Genomic DNA, 10000 nt, shown 5'->3' on the forward strand with positions numbered 1-10000 from the left:
AAAGATCTGAGGGCGGACAGAAAATGTGCTGACGGACAGACAAAGCCGGCGCAACAGTTTTCCCTTACAGAAAACTAAAAAAAGGTAAATAACAGCATATTAAAATGAATTCGCCTCGCATAATGCGACGCCCCCTCAATATGAAAATTATCAATTAAGCGTAGATCGCCTGGCTTTAATTAACTCTAATCACTGTAAATGACCGAATCTTTGAACTTGGATTTCTGAATCTCTGTTATTGAAAATATGATTTTTATCGTCACAGATGCTTGAATTATTATTGTAATTAATACTGAGGAAATTTCCACAATCAGAATACAGTGATCGCTTTCTGAATAACGATTTAGACTATTATAAAGACACTTTTTTTTTTTTTTTAAATCTGCGAATATTGAATTTAGATACAAATTCCTATTAGTTTCCTGGCAAAAGAAGAAATGGTTTCTTAACAGATATATGCAACCAATCAATTATATTCTTAATAAAACAAGTAAAAAATGCGCCGAAGTTTCTTCGGCGCCATCGAGTTTTCTGTACAGCCGCTACAGCGTATAATCAAGGCCACCGAAAATAGATCTAGCCGCGGCCCATGAAAATTTAACCGCGGCCCGGTGGTGGCCTGGCCTGTATCGTTACCAGAAGCACGATTATGGCTAAGTTTAACCTTAAATAGAATAAAAACCAGTTAGGCTAGAGGGCTGCAATTTGGTATGTTTGATGATTGGAGGGTGGATGATCAACATACCAATTTGCAGCCCTCTAGCCTCAGGAGTTTTTAAGATCTGAGTGCGGACAGAAAAAAGTGCGGACGGACAGACAAAGCCATCTCAGTAGTTTTCATTTACAGGAAACTTAAAATGACAATGTCTCTGCAATGTCATTCTGGTTTTTTCAATCATCTTCAAAAAATTTTAGTATTATTCAGTTTTAAACTATTCACCAAATTGTTTAAAACCGATTAAATCTTACTCATCGTTATTCATTTTTGTTCAGCTCCTCCGATTATTTCAGCAAGATTTAGTTACCTTCTATTTTTTCCATTTTCACTCAGTTTTGTAGACAATCTTTTATTCTGCCCTGCAAAATATAATTCAATCCCTCTCTATTCCCTATTCATCTTTTCTCCCATTAATTTTGATCGTTATTAATTATTCAAGAAAAAAAAATCTCGTGTTGAAGTCCCGCTCTTGAAAGTAAATAAAAAAAAAAAATGCTTTTACCTCAACAAAAATCCCTTCATACCTTATTCAGTCTACGAACATTGCTTTGAACCCTCTTATCTGAGGTAATGCTACTTGCCAGTTCCACCCTTACGTTTTAAAGTACTCTCATTCAATATGGAGGATTCATTCAGCATTTCAATTAACTGCCTGATAGAAATACTTTCTTCATACGTCGTTCGTATCCGTTGAACTGGGTGGGTTCGTTTGTACTCGGCAGAAGCGGGTCTCTGTGACTTATTGTTATCTAAGTCAGAGTCTTGTGGATTCGGTTGGCTTAGGTGTTTGTATATGTATATGCATATATATTATGTATATATATAAATATATATATATATATATATATATATATATATATATATATATATATATATATATATATATATATATATATATATATATATACATTTATTTATTTATTTATTTATTTATTTATTTATTTATTTATTTATTTATTTATTTATTTACGTCAATTCTAAATAACAATCTTTTGGGTTTGGTCTAGAGATTCACTGGAATCCAGAATATTCCACAAAAAACGAAAAGCTCTTTGAGAATTTAATTTTACATAACAAAAAAAGGCACCTATTAATCGATATTCGTATATTATATTTCACTTAACTATATAATATAATATATTTTTAACACACACATTGATAAAATATGACCTATTTAACAATCAGAATATACCACAAAATAGAAAATCCACCTTTATAAATATATATATATATATATATATATATATATATATATATATATATATATATATATATATATATATATATATATATATATATATATATATATATATATATATATATATATATATATACTGTTTTTCTCAATACAGACACCAGTAACAGAATTAACTAAAGTGTTCTCAACCAGAATTCGTGGCCAAGATAGCAAGTGGGTCTGCCCCTTTTCTCTCTCCGTATCATTAACATTATTTGTTGGTAGTACATCCACTTGTTCGTGACTAAAATAAAGATTGTTAGAGAATGGCAGAATGCGATTTGGCAAACCAAAATTCACTTTTATATATAACTAATTATTATTATTATTGTTATTATTATTATTATTATTATTATTATTATTATTATTATTATTATTATTATTATTATTATTATTATAAAATATCTGCATAACTTTTATGAATAATGAAGTGAATGAGAGAATTCACAGTCAGTTTTTTCTAGCTATGTTGATATTATTATTATTATTATTATTATTATTATTATTATTATTATTATTATTATTATTATTATTATTGTTATTATTATTATTATTATTGTAATAAAATATCTGCATAATATTATGAATGATGAAATGAATGCCAGAATTCACAGTAATTTTTTTCTAGTTATGCCATTATTATTATTATTATTATTATTATTATTATTATTATTATTATTATTATTATTATTATTATTATTATTATTATTATCACAAATAGTAAAGCAAGTTCAACAGGAAAAGCAAATAGAGTAAAAACGAATAGACTAACAAGATAATCATTGACCAGAAGCCGAATCTAAATGATAATAAGGTTAAACCTCTCCCAATCTCCCTTTATCTGCTGGAATCCACTCGACCCCTGGAACAATTCCAGCAAATTCCAGCAGTCTGGAATTAAGATCGCGATAATACCCTGGTGGGAATATATTGATTGTCCGAAGGCTCGCCCCAATATTGGGTGGTCAGCTTTTATGGAAGTCCTTCGTAAAATTGTATATAAAAACAATGCGGTTTTTGTGTTTGCTTATTTGCTTGTTAGCAAGCAGAGTCCAAAACAATAGTATTTTCTTGTTGGCTTACCGTCGGGTGAAGTGTTCAAGCAATGTGCTTTGTGTCTGCTTCGAAAAATTATCAATAAAAACAGTTCTATTTTGTATTTTTTTTTGCTTGTTAGCAAGCAGAGTCCAAAAACAATAGTATTTTTTGTTGTCTTGCCTTTGGGAGAAGTGTTCAAGCATTGTGCTTTGTGTCTCTTTCGAAAAATTACATATAAAACAATGCGGTTTTTGTGTTTGCTTATTTGCTTGTTAGCAAGCAAAGTCCAAAACAATAGTATTTTGTTGTTCTCTTGCCTCTGATAGAAGTGCTCAAGCAGTGTGCTTTGTCTCTCTTTCGAAAACTATCAATAAAAACAATGCACTTTTGTATTTTTTTTTTTTGCTTGTTAGCAAGCAAAGTCCAAAACAACACGATTTTCTTGTTGTCTTGCCTTTGGGAGAATATCAAGCAATGTGCTTTGTGTCTCTTTCGAAAAATTATACATAAAAGCAATTCTCTTTTGTATTTGTTTATTTGCTTGTTAGCAAGCAAAGTCCAAAACAATAGTATTCTTGTTGTCTTGCTTTTGGGAGAGTGTTCAAGCAGTGTGCTTTGTGTCTGCTTTGGTTTTTTGCTTTCAGTTGTTTAGATGAAACTAAGTTTTTTTTTGTTTTCTTAAAAAATCACTGAAATTAATGTTTGAGTCTCTCTCTTTCAAAGTGTCAATGAAAAGTTTATAATTATTATTATTATTATTATTATTATTATTATTATTATTATTATTATTATTATTATTATTATTATTATTATTATTAACACTTTAACCAGTGTGCTTTGTGTCATTTGCAAGACATAAGAAAGGAAACAAAAATAGGAATTAAAATTAACGATCTGTTTTGCCTTCCAAGGAAAATAAAGGAAGGTTATTTTCGAATGCATGTATGTTTTTTCACCGTTCTTATTATCTCTCTCTCTCTCTTATTATTATTATTAACACTTTAACTCTCATTTATATATATATATATATATACATATACATATGCATTTATATATACTGTATATATATATATATATTATATACGTATGCATATATATATATATATATATATATATATATATATATATATATATATACTCTATATACACACACACAGTATATATATGAATACACATACATATACTGTATATATATATTGATATATATATATATATATATATATATATATATTATATATATATATATATATATATATATATATATATATATATATATATATATATATATATATATATATATATATATATATATACATACATACATACATACATACATACATACATACGTAAATATATACACATACGTGTATGAATACTCACACCCTTTAAAAGGAATATATATGTACATATATACCATCTGTCCCAAAATAATCCCCAATCCCTCTTTAAAAAAAAATCCCTATACGTCGAAGAAGAAGAAGAAGAAGAAGAAGAAGAAGAAGAAGAAGAAGAAGAAGAAGAAGAAGAAGAAGAAGAAGCAAAGTAAAAAGTAAAAAAAAAAAAAAAAAAAAAAACAAAAGCCACTTTGCTCCCAAATCCCGAACCGCATTCGCCGCTATGCATGACTTCTCATTACACAAAAGTCGCGATGTTATAATTCCCGATTAAGGAGAGGAACCGGAGGGTTTTAGCTGCTTAAACAGACTGATGGGAGGGAGGAATTCTCTTAATGGGAATCTATCCACGTTCGTTGTTCTCCCGAGTTCCCTACCGAAATGGATGGACGGCGCGGGGGGGGGGGGAAATTGAATGGAATTGGCTAAGAGATGGAGGTATTTTTGTCGAGAAATGTTATGCTTCGGTGATTTCGTTATCGGAATATGAATGGAGGCGCAGTAAAAGGTTGCAGCTTTTACTGTACCTCCATTCACATTCTCTTCCTTTCATCTTGCTGTCCACGCTCGCCTAACAATTGTTCCATAGTGCAACTGCAAACGCTCATGTCAGTTATTCATTGGTGGGGTGGGTGGAGCATTCGGCTAGCACGCTGTTGGCCCAGCGTTCGACTCTCCGAGCGGCCAATGAAGAATTAGAGGAATTTACTTCTGGAGACAGAAATTCATTTCTCGTCGTAATGTGGTTCGGATTCCACAATAAGCTGTAGGTCCCGTTGCTAGGTAACCAGTTGGTTCTTAGCCACGTAAAATAAAAATCTGATCCTTCGGGCCAACCCTCTCTAGGTCGCAGCGTTTGGCCCTTGACCTAAATTCCGTATGCATTCCGGTCCATTCCACCGCTAAAACCACCTTCATTTATCCCCCGAATTCCGATCGCATAAACCGATTAATGCCTGCGCAAGCATTTCGATAATAATTGGAAAATCCCCCCCAAAACTTGTTACGCCATCCGTGATTCCGTAAATTCCGTGATTCCGGAAACAGTGCGACGTTCATTAATAAATTTAGCGCCCAAAACACACACCCAAGCACAGGCAGGAATTCCAAGCATAGTGTCGAGTGCGCCCCGCGTGTTTTTAATCACGGGTGTTTTGCATTCACGCTTGGGCTAATTATTAGTCATGATATCTCCGATTCGTGGGGTATTTTCTCTCTCTCTCTCTCTCTCTCTCTCTCTCTCTCTCTCTCTCTCTCTCTCTCTCTCTCTCTTTCTGAGGAGCAGTTTCTTTCTCTCGCTCTATCTCTGGCGAGGTCTCTCTCTCTCTCTCTCTCTCTCTCTCTCTCTCTCTCTCTCTCTCTGACGAACAGTCTCTCTCTCTCTCTCTCTCTCTCTCTCTCTCTCTCTCTCTGACGAATAGCCTCTCTCTCTCTCTCTCTTTCTCTCTCTCTGACGAGCAGTCTCTCTCTCTCTCTCTCTCTCTCTCTCTCTCTCTCTCTCTCTCTCTCTCTTTCGAGCAGTCTCTCTCTCTCTCTCTCTCTCTCTCTCTCTCTCTCTCTCTCTCTCTCTGACGAGCAGTCTCTCTCTCTCTGTGTGCATTTGAGAGTGGTGAAATATCTGAATCGGCAGCTTTCAAACTATTTATTCCGGATTGTTTTGGGCAGAACTATGCGCATTGCATACGACATGATGTTGATTGGATCGTATGTATGCATGTGCGTATGAATGTAAGTATATATGTATGCATGTATTATTGTTGATAGGTAAATATTTTAACGTCAACAGTGTACAGAATCGGCGGTGTTCCTTCCTTTATAAATGCACAAGTGTGCATATGTGTTCATATGACGCGAACATGCAAAAATTATGTATATATATATGTAAGTATATATTTATATATATATATATGTATATGGATAATACATATATATTTGTATATATTATATATACTATATATATGTATACAGTATATATATATATATATAATGTATATATATATATATATATATATATATATATATATATATATATGTATGTATGTATGTATATATATACATACATATAATTCTACTCATGCATTTAGTCACTTGTTTACATGACATGCGTAGCAAGCAAGCAAGTATAGCGGCCACAACAAGCTATCAATCAGAACATACAGTAATTCGAGCATTATTCTGAAAGTCTCAGTACGACAACTTCACACCTCATAAATAGGACGCGGCGCTGTCGGACGTACGATAATCTTTCCATATAAAAATTCATAAAAAAATTGCAAAAATGTCACCATAAGGGAATTGAATGACGCAAGGACGCTCTTTTTTTTTTATTTTTTTAGCAAAGATGGAAAGAATGGGAGGTAAAAGTAAAGGTATTATATTTTACATTTGCTTTGGAGATGTTCAATACATGCTGTAATTAATATACGCTTGTTATCACTCTTTGTATGCACAATAGTTTGGTGGGTATATGTATGTATGTATGTATGTATTGGATGTATGTATATACATATATATAAATATATATATTTATATATATGTATATAGATGTATATTATTTAAAAATGCATTTATATACATACATAATTTATATATGTATATATATAATCATATATATATATATACATAAATGTATAATATTTAAGAATGTGTATATATACATATGTATATATATTATTTATTTATATATATAAACATATATATATTTATTTATTTATTTATTTTATTTATTTATTTATTTATATATGCTTGCCTGAATTAATTGATATATTAAATGATGGAAATATTTAACTATAATTGATGTATGCTTATACGCAAGTACACATAATATGCATGAACACACGCGCGCGCGCGCGCGCATACATTTGTTAAAATGAATTATTGTATCAAACGAGTATTGACATGTTTCATATAAATGCCATATATATATATATATATATATATATATATATATATATATATATATATATATATATATATATATATATATGTATATATATATATGACCTTCGATACTTATCCACAGTATACATGAATACGCACCTACACACACACATGTATATGTATAATCCCGCAGAGTTCTTCCGATGAGTAACCCAATTCTGATGATAATTTTGTTCAATACTGTTATATACATGACGGAAATTTCACAGCTGGAAAAATGTATTGCAATTTGTACTCATTTTCCGTTACAGCTGATTAAAATGTTAATGAATGTGGTAATTAGAGAACAGTGAAATGACACTGATGAAAGCAAAAGCTGCAATAATAATAATAATAATAATAATAATAATAATAATAATAATAATAATATGATGATGATGATGATGATGATGAGAGTTAGAATCATTATATTCAGGCACTTCATCGTGGAATAAATGTCATCAACGATAATAAACTGCAATAAATGACAAGGAAGGTTTCACCTAATAGTTGTCAGAGCAACGCCAGATGCGAAGAACTCAATAATCACAGAGCCAAAGCTCCACTGTCAAAGTTAGGCCCATGGTAAAGGCCTAATTTGCTTCGCCAAAAAAAAAAAAAAAAAAAAAAAAATAGGCCCGGAAAGCCTAATTTGTTGCGTAAACAGCACAGTAATTAATCATTTCCATCAAATGATAAAAACCAAAGACACTGGGTATCACACGGCAATTTTCCACAATTTGTTCATCGAATCTAAGAAATCATTTTAATCAATCATTTTAATTCCGATCTTTCCTTCGACATTTTTCATCTCTGTCGATCTTTTCAATCTTTTCCTTAATCTTTTTTTTTTTCTGTCGTTTCATTCACACGCTTTCCACACGGCACACGTTTTTAAAAAAAATAAATTAAAAAAAAAACATACGCCAGCAATTCGGCACAAGGTGTAAACAAGGTTTGTTCGCTGTGTGAATGATGGAACGAAAAAAAAAAAAAAAAGAAGTGAAGATTAACCTGCGCAATGTATGTTTTGAGACAGTCTGCCGACCGCACTCGATTCCCGGTTCATTTTCCCTTCGGGAAAACTCCGTTCCGATTCTAAATTCACAGGGCATCCATAAATACTCTTCTTTTATCCCGGGCGATAAGCACAGACACGTCAAACTGGATATCTGGACGCCCCCAGGGGGGAATTACATGAGGTTCAAATGTACGTTCCGCTGCTCTCGGCTCCTCTCGCTATCCCAGTGGATGCTGGGTGCTAGATGCTGGCTGTGCCGTCGTGACATCTGTGTATCGTACGCCCACCCCCTTCCCTCCCCTTTCCAGGTTGAAATCCTTCTCGGGTCTTCCAAATCCTATTTCCTCCTTGTAATGAGAGACTTAGACGAACGAGGATGTCACCGACGACTAGAACAGGGCGCGGGAAACCGCGGTTAGTCCCGGAGAGCCGAAACGGCTTCGGAATCGTACGTCTGGCGCGAGTATTGATTGTGGCGGACAGCCCGGAATCGATAGCAACACACACACACAAGGAGCTGTGTGTCCCGTCGGAAAGTATTCAAACCGGGCGGTAGCATCATCATCCTTTAGACCCATGGCCCTGGGTTTTTTTTTTTGCGGGGGGACTGTCGGGGTTTTATGTAATGGAGGGAAGGGAGGAGGAGGAAGAGAAGGAGCATCCCTGTGCGAGAAACTTCCCGCCGAAAAATGGTGGAAGGCCACAAGCAGGCCCGTTTTTGACCTGCGCATACGTTACAGGCCAAAGTCTTGTTTAAAGATGATGGCAGAGACAGTGGGAGCTACTTGGCTGATGTGAACCTAACACCCCACCTCCTCCCCCCACCCCACCCCACCCCTCTTCCATTCATGGGGGTGGGGAGATGGGGGGGGGGAGGACCCACCCACCCATTGGTAAATAGACCTCCAACCCACCACCTCTACACACCATGAAATGGGGGTGGCCAATCCACGCCCACCTTGTGGAGTTTCCATAATTATTTTGGTTGTTTACGAATGTGGGATAGTTTGTATAAATAGAGGCAGTAGATGGATATATATATATATATATATATATATATATATATATATATATATATATATATAGTATAATATATATGTATATATATTGATTTCTCCCTCCTTCTTATTTCATTGTTTTTCTTTCGTTTTCCCTCAACACTTCTTACTTATTCATATTCCTTTTCCTGCGTTTCTCTTCACATCTTCATGTCCAATTCTTCTGCAATCTTCTCTAACGTCTTAAAACTTTTTTTTTTTTTATCCACTTCTGGTTTCCACTCTGTTTAGCGCCATTTTCTTCTGTTCCCTCGTAACTTCGTTAATTCACCAACCGCTTTTCTCTTCCCTTGTTTTATTGCCAATTTCTCATGTTTTTCGATCTTTATCAGTCTCTATCTTTATTTCAAAATCTCATCTGTCGTGTCTCTGTTTCTCGCGATTATCGTCGATTTGTACTTCCCTTGTTTATCGTGGGTTTTATTATTCCTCCAGCTCTAAACCCCCTTTTAGTTTTCTGTATAAGAAAACTATTTTTCTGTCCGCCCTCAGATCTTAAAAACTACTGAGGCTAGAGGGCTGCAAATTGGTGTGTTGATCATCCACCCTCCAGTCATCAGACATACCAGATTGCAGCCCTCTAGCCGCAGTAGTTTTTATTTTATTTCAGGTTAA

General features: G+C 33.6%; 1 pseudogene; it reads right to left on the reverse strand.

Annotated features, from left to right (window-relative positions):
• LOC136840340 (TWiK family of potassium channels protein 7-like) overlaps positions 1 to 8653 on the reverse strand; it is a 298706-nt pseudogene extending 290053 nt beyond the window's left edge.
• Between the last annotated feature and the right edge of the window lie 1347 nt (positions 8654 to 10000).

The sequence above is a fragment of the Macrobrachium rosenbergii genome, chromosome 7 (assembly GCF_040412425.1).
Source record: "Macrobrachium rosenbergii isolate ZJJX-2024 chromosome 7, ASM4041242v1, whole genome shotgun sequence".
In the NCBI taxonomy this organism is placed as follows: domain Eukaryota; kingdom Metazoa; phylum Arthropoda; class Malacostraca; order Decapoda; family Palaemonidae; genus Macrobrachium; species Macrobrachium rosenbergii.